Source organism: Nymphalis io, chromosome 11 (assembly GCF_905147045.1).
Source record: "Nymphalis io chromosome 11, ilAglIoxx1.1, whole genome shotgun sequence".
Lineage (NCBI taxonomy): Eukaryota > Metazoa > Arthropoda > Insecta > Lepidoptera > Nymphalidae > Nymphalis > Nymphalis io.
The window spans coordinates 8,806,445-8,822,449 of record NC_065898.1 but is presented as its reverse complement, the minus strand read 5'-3'; positions in this window follow the sequence as shown (position 1 = coordinate 8,822,449).

Genomic DNA, 16,005 nt, shown 5'->3' with positions numbered 1-16,005 from the left:
TTTTTAATATGGTAATCATTGACTGCAGTGAAATTAAGGGTACTACTCGTAGACAGAGAAACTAAGCTTATCTGCCTGCGGTACTACTGTAGTGTGAGTGATATACCATTATAAATTGTGATATGAATATTTATATATATTAAGTTTTACTCCTTACATTACATGTAGATGTACTTTAAGTAGTTAAAGCCTCTTTTAATCACTAGAGGAGTAAAGACAAATAAACAAACTTTGACATTCAATTGACATGATATAATTGTTTGAGATCATAGACTAGTTTCTCTGTCTACGGTTGAGATAAAAAATAATCTATGATATTCGTTATGGGTACGGGAAAAATTGCGTTTTGAATCTGTTTTTTTCATGATTCTTTTTTTCTATATTAAATATATTAATTAAAATTTAGTATGATAAGCCGCAGCCCCACCCTATCTCAATGATAGAAAATTCTTCATATGTTATCTAATTCATTCTTAAAACATAGTATTATGTAAAAGAGCAAACTATCAAATAAAAGCTAAAAAGTTAAATTGAAAATATTAACATTTAACTTATTACAGATAATAAATGCCAACATTCCTTGTCCCACCTAGGGTGGTTAACAGCATAGTTGGAAAATTGAAACATTAGATACTTGACTTAGACAGAGAAACTAATAGACCAAGGGGCCGTCAAACCGCGATTGAGACAGAATTAGTATGTCAATGTGTGCGTATAATGTTGCCATAGTAACTGCATTCACAGACATTTCATTAGCTGACGCTGCCAGCACTTACGTGATAAATAATTATAGGTTATGATTAATAAACAACAGAAAATCCTATTATGTTCAGGATTTTAATGCGACATAAGGTTGCGTACTATAACATCAATAATCATCACTGATAAACTATAATTAGGGATAAAACCGTCGTTCTTACGCGTGATAATACACGCCGGCAATTTGCTACTTGCTATCGCTTTAACATGAAATAAAACGACAATGCACCATTGGATAATCTTCGATATGATATAAGGATGGTTTTCACTGGGTTAGAATAGTTTTCTAACATAAAAATAAGCAAAAATTGAACAATAAACACAATGAATTGATATATAAATATATGATAATGCACTAGTTATGCGATAAGGAACAAAAGATTTTATAATTCTATCTTTGTCTTTTGTAACGTAATTTTCGTTCTCTTTCTTGTATAAGTAAGAAGGAAATCGTCATTGCGTCTATTACTTTCTCTGTCTACGATATGAATCTATACGCCATTTTTTCGTGAATCCTTAGTGAATTTTAGTTACCTAGTAATTGTATTTAAACAATGATGATTGTCTGACTATAACTTTAGATTACCGATTCATTGATTATTATTGTAACTTACCGATTATTAGATTACATCAAACTCCATAACAAGGTTACTAAGGCGTACCTACTAAAAGCAAATCTTAACCAACATTGTTGCAGCCTCAAATATGTCTCCAATCTATGGAGTGCAAATGTATTGTAAACATATAGGTAAAATTGTAAAGGTATTATTTTATTCGCAACAGTGGTAGTCGTGTAAGTCGTGCCAGTGGTACGAATTGCGACAATTTTAAAAGCTTAATTTGAAAATTAATTTAAAAACGATTTAGTTTTATGATAACTAACTTATAATAGAATAATATATAAGTGAATAAATGGTAAAAATTGATTTTAGATCTTTGTCTCCTTAATCTCAAACAGTGGTGGATTCGCCCGATGTCGCAGAGGATGGCGGGACGTTCTCTCGGTTTTGTTGTTCGCGCTTTTTTCTGTACCGTTGACGATTTCTATATAACTTTGCTTCGTCCGAACATTTCGTCGTAATTGAACTCCTGTAATTTTTTTAACACTAAGTCTCCGGACTACAAAAACATATTTTGTCATTTGCTTAATTACTTTTAATAATTAGTTTTAGGTAAAAAAATTTTTGTTAGATGGTATAATACAAATATATTCTATTTTCTTAATAAAATATCTAAACATTAAAAAGTTTAAGGGTACAAACGTTATGGGATTAAAATATGAATACCAACCTAACAATCCTTTTAGGAACATTGCACCTTTCAGCGACGGTGTTGACAATATCGTCTACTAATTTGGGGTCCAATTGCTTTTTCGGTGGTTTATTCGCAAACGCTGATGACAAAAATGTATACTAAGGTGCGATCTCGATATCGATCTACGTTCTTCTTACAATTTATTATATTCATAAAAAGTGAGAGGTTTAATAAATTTTAATAACTATAAGGTTGATCATAGTTAAATAAATTTAGGTTTAGAGAATATGTACAGGTCATTCACTTATATGATTCACCTAAATTAAACTAAATAGGCTCGCTTGAAAATTTTTAAATTATTTTTACAAATTTTCCTCGCGTATTCAAGGGAGGATTCAATATTAGGTTTAAATATAGTATAGTACAGCCAGTAATAGTATCGTGGTTATAATACTCTAATAATATTTTACTTCAGTTATTATTTGATCTAAAACATTTGAGAAATGCATCGGTTGCGTACTGTCTCATATGTAACGAAATCTTTTGTTTGATATTTATTGGGAGGTAAAATGTCGGGTACTTGAGTATCCTTAGTTCAAAAGAAGCCATTTTAGGTTTATCGTTACCTGTGTTGCGACGCCAACAGATCTTGTTTCGACTGTTAAAATTTAAACGTTATAAATTAAAATTAATCCTTATTCAGATTTGTTATCTATCTATAATAAGAAGCTATCACTTACAAATATTTTCGTAATTACCTTGACGGGGGTTGTTGTGCAGCTCCAGGAGCTGTAAACTTATACAAATTTTTGAAGTACGCAAATACTAACTAGTACCTCGGTAGGTATATATTAAACATAGGTAGCCTATATATATATTTTATACACGAGAATATAGTAAAGATTGAAAAAAACCGTATTGAATAATTTGAGATTGTTTCTGTCGAAAAATAAATACTTCAAAAATGTATACTACGACACGATCATTCGATATACGATCTCGATATCGATGTACGATCTTCTTACTATTTTATAATATTCGTAAAATATACGACATTTTATAAATCTTAATATCCATAAGCCTGGTCACAGTTAAATAAATTTAGGTTTAGAATATATGTAGGTATTTTTACACTTATATACACAGTAACAGCCTGATGATATATTAATAAACACAAATTAAGCACATTCAAATTCAGTGGTGCTTGCCAGGTACGAACCCACGATCATCGGTTAAGATTCACGCGTTCTAACCACTGGACCATCTCGGCTTTTCAATTAACCTTGGTGGCGCGCTTGAATTTTTTTAACTTATTTATTACAATATTAGGTATAAATGTAGTATAGTACAGCCTATGTCCTTCCTTGGGGTTTCAGCTTAATACGAAATATCATGTATAAAGCGTAAGAACCAGACAGACTATTATTATCGTATTGTATAATACGTTGTTCTTGTATAGTCATGTAGTAGTGCTTCCATCCACACTCCAACAACGACTGACTTCTCTCTGCTCGGGTCGGTATTTACATAGTATCGTTGCCATGGTAACGGAGACAAACGAATGAGCTTGTATGGTAGTTTATTCAGAACAATTTTTTTTTAAATCATCACTACAAAATTGTCGTCCATTATCAGCTGTTATTGTTATTGGATTCCCTAATCTACTAAAAATTTCCTCAATTATTCGTATTATTTTGCGAAGTCCATAATTGTTATTTTGCGAAGAATCTTTACTTCCTTATACCGGCTGAAATAATCTACGATTACAAATATATAATCGTTGCTTGGTAGGGGCCCTAGCAAATCGATACATGTATCTACCCAGGATTCGCTTGGTAATGCCCTTCTTTTCAAGGGGTTAGGAGGATTGGGAGTTGAGACTAATGTGCACCCCTTGCAGCATTTTATTAAGTTTTCCGTTTCCTTGTCATACCAGGCTACCACACTTTGGACCTTAGCCACGCCTTCATGGAAACTTTTCCCGGGTGTCCTTCATGAGCAACTTCCAATACTTTACTTCGCAGTTTCTTTGGAATTACGATCCTTGTCCCTCTTAAAATATCTTCATAAAAACATAGTTCACTTTGAAATATTTTGTAATTTTTTACTTCTTCCCAATTGTTATTATACAGGCCTTCTCTTACTTTCAAAATTTCTTCGTCCTGTTTTGATGCCTCTGAAATTTTTTTGAAGGATAGCGCAATTGGTCGGCTAGCTTCGACAACTTGATGTATATATCTTTCTGAAACATATTGTGGTAGTTTTTCCGATTTGTATAATATTGATAAGCAATCTGCAATGTTTTCTTTTCCGGGTTTATAAACTACTTTGAATCTATACGCTTGAAGGCGTAATAACCATCTTTCTATTCTTGCACATGGTTTGGATTTAGGACCAAATATAACCTCTAGTGGTTTATGATCCGTCACTAGCTCACTCTTTCCCAAATAAAAATACATAAAAATGTTCGACTGCCCAGACCAAAGCTAAGGCTTCTTTTTTGTTTGACAATATCTTCTTTCGCAATCAGTTAAAGTCCGATGACCATATGCTATAATTCGTGGTCCGTGATCGTTAATTTGAACTAATAGCAGATCCCAGTCCTACTGGACTGGCATCTGCTATGACTACAGTTCGGTCATTGACGTCATAATATCCTAAGGTGGGAATGTCGGACAATGCCAGTTTTAGTTTGTTAAACGCATATTCCTGTTTGGTTCACCATAAAGTGGTGATTTCTGTGGTTTTATTTTGTTTGTTTCTCAGTAGCATTTTCAGCGGTTCCGTAGTTGTCGCCAAGTTTGGAATCCATTTACCAACGTAGTTTATTAATCCCAAGAAGCTCTAAAGCTCACCTGTGTTCATTCTCCATTGAACATATATATATAGTTGATATATATTTGTCTAAACTCCTTTGTAGGACAGTTCATATCCTAGAAATTGTACGTTTTGTTCTCTGAAGACACATTTGTCTTTCCTAAGAACTACATTATTTTGTCTGAGTCTCCATAACTTTCTATAATCTTAGATCGTGTTCTTCCAAATTCTTTCCATATACTAATATGTCATCAACGAAATTTATTACACCATCATACCTTAATAATATTCGTTCTAAGGTCTTTTGAAAAATTTCCGAAGCACTCGAGATCCCAAACATTAGTCGCTTATATCTAAAAAGACCCATAGTTGTTATGAAGGCAGTTATATGTCTAGAAGTAGGATGGAGTTCAATTTGATGAAAAGGGTCTTTAATGTCCAGTTTTGAAAAGTATTTTGCATTTTTCATTTTCGGAAGCAGTTTGTCCATAGTGGGTAATGGATGATTTTCACGTAATATGGTTTTAGTAGCCCGTCTCATGTCTACGCAAAGCCTAATTTCTCCAGTGGTTTTGAAGACCGGCACTATTGGAGATACCCATCTCGAAGACCTTTGAACCTCTTCAATAATGTCTCTCTCCATGAGTTCCTGAATTTTCCTCTCAACCTTTTCTTCAAGTGGTATAGGTATCCTCCTTAATGGTTGAGACAGCACAGCCTCAAGAGTATTCGCTTCGGCTATTATGTTTGTTAATGAGAATGTATCTCCATTTTGCAGTATTTTCTTCCTGAGCTCTTTTGAGGAACATTTTTCGGTTATTTGATCAATTATTTGGTCTTCTTTATCTTTAAACTGACACTTATCGGCTTGTTTTCTCAGTCGTACCAAAAAATTTTCAAATTTCTCATTTGTTTCCTGCTTTATTAATCGGAAAATATGACCTTACTTTGTTTCGGTAGAAAGAATGTATCAAGTTTAGCTAGAGCCACTTCAAAAACATCAACTCCATCATCTGGTGACAAATTTGCTCCTGGTATGTTATAAAATACTTCTTGTAGCTCAATTCCTCCAAAATGTAGTAAGGACGCTCGTTTCTTTTCATTCGTCTCGATACCAGCAGCATCGAGATAAATAAGCAGTGCCCTCTTCCAGCGCTCCCATCTTGCCCATACCGAAGTAGGCTCTCCTTCACAATCAAATTTATCCAATGTTAGTTGAGAGCTCATCATTTAGAACCTGAAACTGATAAATGTATTTTAACTATAATTGTTAACTATGTTTGACGTCTGATGATATGTCAACTTATTGACCGTGGCTATATACCACTGTTTATTAATACTACTGCATATTAACTTTGTCATTCATTCATGACTGTCAATTTAATGACCAGTAGCTATAATACTGCTTATTAATTTTGTCATTCATGCATGACTGTCAATTTAATGACCACTAGTTATACTACTGCATATTAATTTTGTCATTCTCGCATGACTGTCAATTTAATGACCAGTAGCTATACTACTGCTTACTATTGCCTTTACTTACGTACTCACTAGGTTTAATTCCGAATTAAAAGGTACCTTCTTCCTTTTTTGTAAGAAAAATAATACGTTGTTCTTGTATAGTGACGTAATAGTGCTTCCATCCACGGTCCAACAACGACTGACCTCTCTGCTCGGGTCGGTATTTATAGTATCGTTGCCATGGTAACGGAGACAAACGAATGAGCTTGTAGGGTAGTTTATTAATACTGACATACACACATATTATACACGTATAATAACTCAATATTCATATTATTATTACATTATTTTATGATGTCAAAAAAGTATGTTAATTTACGTTTTGACGTAATTTAATTTATCAAAATAAACGTATCTACCTACATGTAAGAAAACGTAGCAACCCTCTTCAAAGACAACATGAGTAGTTGTATTGTGTATGAAGATTAACGGGTTAAATATGTGGATAATAATAATAAGGAATCGATAGGTATCCGATTGGTAAGATAAGTTTTCATTCAATTGCAAAATCTTAATTTTATTTAATAATGTTTAAAACCTCCTAACCCTGTTTTAAGATTATCTCCTTAAACTAACAAAAGCGATTGAAGATGAAAAAAATATATTTTAGAAATAGTAACATTTTACAACTTTAATACGTTTTATTCATGATATTAGGATTTTAAAGACTTCTTATTGTCCAGAAAATGTATAAGATAAGTCTAAAATAATACAGCAGTAAAGTGCTTAAACATTAATTGTTTCAAAGATAATCAATAACTTAGTCCTAATTTTTATGATCCCTTTTAGGGTACTGGACAAAGAAAGAAGATAGGAAACCTGAAGGCTAAAAAACATTATTTTTTATAAATGCAAGTTCTTGGTACCTTAAGCCGCTGTGAAACAAAATTTCATTCAATATGAAACAAAAGATACCATATGTACTTTATTACAAATGTAATTAATATTAACGTTTTATAATTATAAAAACAATATTAAATTATTTTTATCTTAATTAAAAGTCGAAATATATTTCAATTAGCTTAATTATTTATTACTCACTATAATAAAAACATGCACCGGAAATATCGAGTTTACAGAGTCGTGACAAAAATAAATCATATTTACATTTCAAAATTATTAAAACAATATTAGATAATCATAAAATATCTATTAAATCTTATTTAATTTAATTCGTTACTTATAATAATCTGTAAAGAAATCATAGTGTTAACACCGTAAGTACAAAATGTTAGTGACTTGCTTAATTCGTTGATCATACCAAAATTATTTTAATGAGAAAGTTCTTTAAATTATGAATTATAATTTATTATTCCACATTTTATTCACTTTATAGCAAAAAGTTGTTAATAATATTTCCTGTGTTGTTTAAGTTCTGAATTAGATAGCGCTTTACAAATATATATAAAAATTTGGTTTAATTTATTACTTACAATGAAACCAGACGGCAGCACGGTCCAGCGCCCATATAACTAACTATATATGTACATAACATTACCTATCTAGGTTTAAGTGACATTCTTGCAAGAGTAACTGAGACACTAAATTGGCAATATCGGTGAGAATTTATTTATTTATATAGTGTTTAATGTTATTTAAAATATTATTTATTTATTTAAGCATCTTGAAAATAGCTAAGGAGATCCTCAACTATTTCCTCATATTATTTTTTTTTTTTACTTTCATATGTATTTAGGACAGACCTAAAATGTTTGGTTCATTATAAAATTAATAACTGTTTGCGCCGCTCGAACTGTAAAACGATTATTTGTAAAATCAGCCGCGCATCGTCGGTAGTGGGGAATTAAGCGCGGGAGTAAGACGTGTTTCAAGAAGTCAGCAAGTTGAGTTGTTTTCGTTGAAGAAGTGAAGCCAATTGAAGCGAAGATTATTATATGAATATAAAATAGCTCTTTTCAGAGCTTGACATTACGTCATACTACGTCATTCTTACCACTCTTGCATGCTGCTTCTTGTTTCAAATAAACAGTTCTTTTCAGAACTATTCATTGTTTCAAACGATGATGTTGTATAATGAAGCATGCGTGGCGTGTGTATTCTTGTTGCTATGCGTACTGCTACACCTATATTGATTCGATTTCAAAGTTCCGTTATCCTTTCCGTAGAAAACCTTTTCGCCTCGCAAATTTTATATGTACTCATGCGAGATGACTTAATATTTATTTATATAATTTGTATTTATTATAAAGCAAACAAATTTATTTAAATTAGATGTTATATTAGTGATTTACTAGACCGTGAAAGATTTAATTCACTATTTTTAAATATAGAAATATGTACAGGGATTAAAAAAGAGTGGTAAGTAATGAGACCCCATTAAATTTTTTGCAAATTATTTGAAAAATAGACTAAAATGTAATGGGAACTCTAGCTGAACAGACTTACAGTATTCTCTCCGAAATTATGTTATGTGGGTTATCGTACCTACATAACATAAACTAATCATGAATGTATCATCAGCTATGCCGCCCGCTTAAATATTTTATTTTTATTTTTTTAATAAAAAATATTTACGTTCAAATTTCTTAATTGATTTTATGAAAATATTATATTAAACATGTATTTTTTCAGACAAAATATTATTACTAAATAATGAAATTTGAATATTTGGACTCAATCAGTTATATTATTTAGTACAACTTTAATATACTTACTAGATTAAAAAGATACAGATAGAAATATTAAGAGTTTAGCCGAAAACCTTATATTTTATACCTGGAAAGGACAATTGAAAAGAATGGTATTTTGAATAGCTGCTGACAATTGCTATCGGAAGCTTATTTTAACTATAACCTAAACAAAATCGAATCGATAAACAGTAATCGATATAGTTTGTCGATAGTCGATTACTGTTTCTTGTGTTTCTTAGATTTTATTAAGAAATACTTGATTCATTATTTGGTCAAAAAAAAAAAGCTATAAAATATATATTATTTAATAGTAATTACATATTTTCAATTGAATAATATATAATTGAATAAATGGTAAAAAATTGATTTCAGATCTTTGTCTCCTTAATCTCAAACAGTGGTGGATTCGTCCGATGTCGCAGAAGATGGCGGGACGTTCTCTCGGTTTTGTTGTTCGCGCTTTTTTCTGTGCCGTTGACGATTTCTATATAACTTTGCTTCGTCCGAACATTTCGTCGTAATGGAGCTCCTGTAATTTTATTAACACTTAGTCTCCGGACTACAAAAACATATTTTGTCATTTGCTTAATTACTGTTAATAATTAGTTTTATGTTTTCTGATTTTTTGTTAGATGTTATAATACAAAAAATATTCCAATTTCTTAATAAAATATCTAAAAATTTAAAAGTTAAAAGGTACGAAATTTATGGGATTAAAATATGAATACCAACCTAACAATCCTTTTAGAAACGTTGCACCTTTCAGCAACGGTGTTGACAATATCGTCTACTAATTTGGGGTCCAATTGCTTTTTCGGTGGTTTATTCGCAAACGCTGGTGACTGCTTTCCAGTTAAGGAATGAGTAGCTAGAATTCTAAAAAGGTTTATTTTTAAATTAATCATTTTTATTAATATTTTCAAAGTATGCTTGAAACTACCTATATTTACAAGTACTATATTTACAAGTATGCTTGAAATATAACAAAATATTTGTTCTATATTTGGCTATTATATCAATTGCAGTCAAACAACGAGATTTATAAGAAGTAAAGGTAAAATATAAGCACTGGTGGTAGGGCTTTGTGCAAGCTCGTCTGGGTAGGTACCACCCACTCATCAAATATTCTACCGCAAAATAGCAATACTTGATATTGTTAAAAATACCCGAGGGCTTGCGGGTGCGTTGCCGGCCTTTAAGGAATGAGTATGCTCTTTTCAACAGAGTGAACATTCTAGTAACAATAAACTTGATTACAAAAACATTTCGCCGGAGTTCGATCCTACGGTGTACAATCAATGCACAGATGTATGTGCGTTAAGCGCGTAAGACTATTACGATGCATAGAACCTGATCAGCTACTTAACTACTAGTTTTGTTGGAGTACTAGGGAATAGTCTTATCAATGGCAATAAGAGACAGAGATCCAACAGGAAATAGAAATGATAACAGACACGGTAAAATTAATCTCAGCACAGACTTCTAGTATCTTGGCCATTATCAACGATAACTGGCTGCTTACTGAATTACAAAGAATCTGTGATATTTTGAGCAATAATTTATACAAAGACAAAGTAATTTTTGATGGGTATTTCCTAAAGGCGCGAAGTATAAGGTGTGTAAATGAATCACGATGATATCGAATATGTGGGTTAGGTTAAGTTAGCGTTTTTAAAATTTTTTAGTTTCTAAAAATGTCCCGTTTCATAAAGGAATATGTTAAGACTTGAGTAGATTGTGTTTATGAAAAAAAAAGTTAAAACTAGAGAAGGCTTACTCCAAGCTATTGACAAAATAGAAATTCCTTGCCACGCTTGTACATCGACCATTTCGGGCTGTTCGTTAAGACTAAAATACTCACATACTGGTGACTGTGAACTCATTTACGAAGTTTAATATTTCAGAATAGGTATACAACATATTTTTTTTCGCAGGTCGGTGGAACCCTCTAGGGTGCCAACCACGCTTCCAAGGTGGTCTCTTAGCCAGCTAGATCGTGAGCTGGCCAGGGAGGCTGCCATCGTACAGCGATGGGGTTCCACAGGAAGGTGGGAGGGCGCCAGTGCAGAAGAGCTAGCGGGCCACATGCGCAGTGCCCTCAAAGAGGTCTGCGATGCTGCCATGCCTAGGTTCCGTAGGTTAGGTGTATTAGTGGTCGCCCGAAATAGCAGAGCTTCGGGCGACGTGCAGCCGGGCGCGAAGGGCTTACGTCCGTTGTAGGAGGCGCAACGGTTTTGATGCGGACTTGGAGGGACAGCTATTGGCCGCTTATCGTCAGCTGAAAAAAGACCTACAGCTGGCGATAAGTCAGGCCAAGGAGAAAGCTAGGGAAGAACTACTGGCGGGCCTGAACCGGGACCCCTGGGGGCGTCCGTTCCGCGGTGTGCGTGGAAAATTCCGCACGCAGGGTGCCCCCGTGACAGAGACAATGTCATCGGATCTCCTCCTGCGCCTGGTCGGGGAACTTTTCCCCCATCCAGGTGAGCATGTCCCTCCACAGATGGTCCCTCGCTCTATGATTGACGACACAGTGGCTCCACCACTGATCACGGAGCGGGAGATGGAGGTGGCCTTCGACCGCTTGAGGGCCAAAAACACTGCGCAGGGCCCAGACGGGATTCCAGGGCGTGTTCTATGTGACGCTCTGGAATACCTAGGCGTAAGGCTTCGGGAGCTGTTCGACCAATGTCTGTGCAGCGGACAGTTTCCGAAGCCTTGGAAAGAGGGAAAGTTGGTCTTGTTGCCAAAGCAAGGTCGACCGCCAGATTCTTCCTCGGCATACAGGCCGATTGTGCTGCTGAACGAGACGGGCAAATTCTTCGAAAAAATTCTCGCTGCCCGTCTTATTCAGCACCTCGACGAGGTGGGGCCGGGTCTGTCAGAGGCTCAGTACGGGTTCAGGGCGGGTCGATCAACTATCGACGCCCTGGACGCCCTGAAAACCCGGACCACGGATGCGGTGGCCCGAGGGGACGTAGTTCTGGCGGTATCGATAGATGTTGCGAACGCCTTCAATAGTCTTTCTTTCGAGACTATTGGGGAGGCACTCCGATACCACGGGGTGCCTTCCTATCTCAGGAGGCTGTTGGGGGCATACCTCCAGGACCGGGTAGTCCTCTGGGAGGGGGGCGATGGGCGTCTTGTCCGGCGTCGGGTAGGCTGTGGCGTTCCACAGGGGTCAGTTCTCGGCCCAATTCTGTGGAACGTTGGCTTCGACTGGCTCCTGCGGACATCCGTCCTTCCCAGAATGGGGGTGTTGTGCTATGCGGACGACACTCTCATCACGGCGAAAGGGCGGAATTATCAGGAGGCGGCTCGCCTGGCCGAAGTCGGTACGTCGCTCACAGTGGACCGCATAGGAATGTTGGGCTTGAGGGTCTCCATCTCAAAAACGGAGGCCCTCTTATTCCACGGTCCACGTCGAGGCCCCCCTCGAGGGGCGTATATCACCGTCCAGGGGACGGTGATTAAGGTGCAGGCCCACATGAAGTATCTGGGCCTGACCCTGGACGGAAGATGGAGCTTCGGGCAGCATTTTGTCCAACTTGGCCCGAAGCTCATCAACGCTGCTGCTGCCTTAAGCCGGCTCCTACCAAATGTAGGAGGGCCGGAAACGCCATGCCGGCGATTATACGCCGGTGTTGTGCGGTCCATGGCTCTGTACGGTGCTCCCATCTGGGTGGACGCTCTCACCGCTCGGAACAAGGTTCTCTTGCGAAGGCCGCAGAGAATCATAGCGGTGAAGGTGATACGCGGATATCGTACGGTGTCGTGGACGGCGGCAACACTTCTCGCGGGCGATCCGCCTTGGGAGCTCCAGGCGGAGGTGCTCGCGGAAGTGTACCGGTTCCGGGCGGAAGTGAGGTCGCGTGGCGACCGTCCAGGGTTGGAGGAGGTGCTGCGAATCAGGACTCTCGCCCAGCAAGCCCTGATTTGCAGGTGGGAGGAGGATCTGAGGTCCCCATCAGCAGGCCTGGCGATAGTGGAGGCGATCCGTCCCCACTTGAGTCGCTGGGTAACGAGAAAAGGCGACACACTGACCTTCAGACTGACTCAGGTGCTTACTGGACATGGGTGCTTCGGTAAGTACCTGCACGGAATAGTCAGGCGGGAGGTAACGCCCTCCTGCCACGAGTGTGGTGCGCCTACGGACACGGCATGCCACACTCTGATGGAGTGTGCTTGTGGGCGCTTGGGGGCCTCAGCGCCTTTCCCTGGCGACTTTAATCGGCGGAGACCTTTTGCTGCCGAGCGTGATAAATGCCATGCTTGGTAGCGAAAGGTGCTGGATGGAGATGGTCTCCTTCTGCGAAGATGTCATGTCGCAGAAGGAGGCCGCGGAACGGGAGCGCGAGGAGAGTGTAACCGCTGACCCGCTTCGTCGAAGAAGACCGGGGAGAAGACGCCAGCGCTATGCGCATCTTCTCCTCCCGCCGTGAGTGTCGCCGGGGCCAGAGGGTCTCTGTACCCCGAGTACCCCCTAGGATTTGGAGGCCCGCAGAAGCGGGCCAACCGTCGGGACGGCACGGTAGTATGCGCAAGCGATCCCGTGACGTCCCCCGACAAGATGGAGTGGGTACCGCTGGTTTTTAGTGGGTATTCCGGCGCCTTCAGCGCCGGCGAGTCCCACATACCCCCCCACCTTATGTGGGGGAAACACATAAATGTGTTTTTCCAGCGAGAAAAAAAAAAAAAAAGGTATACAACATTTTTAGTTTTATTTTCGTAGGATATTAGTATTTATTGGTTTTTGCCTGGATTTAGATAGGACAACATAAGGTTGGGCTTGTAAAAAACAGCATTTTTGAGAAGCAGAAAATTGTGTCTATTCAAACTGAGTATATTAAAACTGAAATTTAAATTTGTATTTTCAAACAACTTACTTAACCAGCTGTTGAAATATTTCAAAATGTACAAAAGTAATAAAAACTGTCTATAATTTTACCTCGGTATATTTCATAAGAATTAATGCCATGTTTATAAAAATGACTTCGCAAATAATGTATTATTTTAAAACAAATTTGGTTACTATAGAAAAGGTTATAGTAAGTTAACCTTAAAAGATAAACGTATGCTATCGTGACTTTTTTTAGAACAACTTTTTTTTTCTTTCAAGAGTGTAACCGTTTACACAGCGCACGCAACGGAAGCTAAAGTGTATACATCTTCATGTATTTTTAACATTTTAATTGATGCTCCAATCCTATTGGTCGTAGCGTGATGTTATATTATAGCCCAAAAATTTTCCTCGATAAATGGGCTATCCAACACTAAAATATTTTTTTAAATAAAACCAGCAGCTCCTGAGGTTAGCGCGTCCGACCAAACAAACTCTTAAGCCTTATTACGTTAGTATAGAAAAATAAAGTTTTGTTGGTTAAATAGTTTTGTTTAACCTGAATATTTTGAAAATATTGTGCATATGATCATGTATAAAATAAATTTTGGTTCAACCCATTTAGGTCACAATCAAATATATTAAGTAAAACTATAAGCATCACTGGAAGTCCCCTGATAAAAAAGAACGCCTTAATATACTTTTTCACATCAGAATGATATTTCATGCTTCTTACTTTAAACTCACAGACATCCATACAACCATTTATCCTATACCTGTAGGATAGCTAGTTAAATATATAGTATCGAAAAACAAAATAAATGTGTATTACATATATTTATGTATTTATTAAGTATCTACAATAAAGGATACACACTTAAAAGTACATTACATCATGGAATAATGTTTTTGTGCAAATATGAGTTAAGTACAGAACAAAATATAAAATGTATTTCAATAGTAATAAAAATTACTAATTTCATTCAAATTATGCCACCTGTGTAATCTACCAACCCGCATTGGAGCAGCGTGGTGGAATAAGCTCCAAACCTTCTCCTCGAAAGGGAGAGGAGGCCATGGCCGAGCAGTGGGACATTAACAGGCTATTACTGTACTGTTACTGTAAAAACTAAAATAATGAAAATAATAATAATACAATTTTAAACAAAACATTATGTATTGAGAAACAATTATTTAAACTTATATAATTCTAAGGTTAATATATATAGGTTAGTGTGCTGTTTAGAAAGCGCATTATATAGTCTGCAGATCCTTCCTTAGCAGCATAGTGTCCGAGATTTGAATTGTATGTAGAAATATAAAAGTGATTGTAGACGTTTTTGAGAGATAAGAGAGAAGATACATTAAGATTAATTTGTTGAAGAAAGTTGCTACAATCTAATGTTCCATTTATTATTTTATGCAACATAAGCATGTCAGTTATTATTCTTCTGGAGTTTAGGGAGGTCATCTTATAGTGCTGAAGCCTATCTCAGTAGGTAGGAATACTTTTAAGGTCAGATTCACTGTATGACAGGTGGAAGAGAGAACGTTCTTGGATGCTTTTTAGTCATTTAATGTGTCCATTTTAATGTGGGTTCTAGATTATATTGTTGTATTCAAGGATAGGACGGACAAGTGTGTTAAATAATATAATTTTGGTGGGCGGCTTCATAAAATCTTTGGTATTTCTTAAGTCAAATCCTAATAATTTAAATATATTGGTATAATTTGTTTTTATTTCGTAATAAATATACAGTTTATTTAAATAAGCTACTACCCTAATCTAATAGAATGTATTACAACGAATACGGACAGAGATTAACCAGGTCCCTGTTACCAGGAAACGCCATGCGTCTCCGATATACGTGTGTTCGATGCAAATAACGCAATGTTGAAGTCAACAGCATATATAATAAACAAAATCTTTATTTTTGAGTTAGTGATCTGTTAAAAAAAGTATGCATAGCTACCAAATATTTAAATAAAGATACTAAATGGGTACTACATGCTGGTAGTATTTTAAAGCTGATCTATCACTTTGTACAGTCATTTTGATGCACACTACAGCGCGGCAATCGGCGTGCTTTATATATATAAGCGTAGGCGCGTTTAACCGACAATGGACCTGCATAAGCTGAATCCTGCATGAAGCTATTTTAT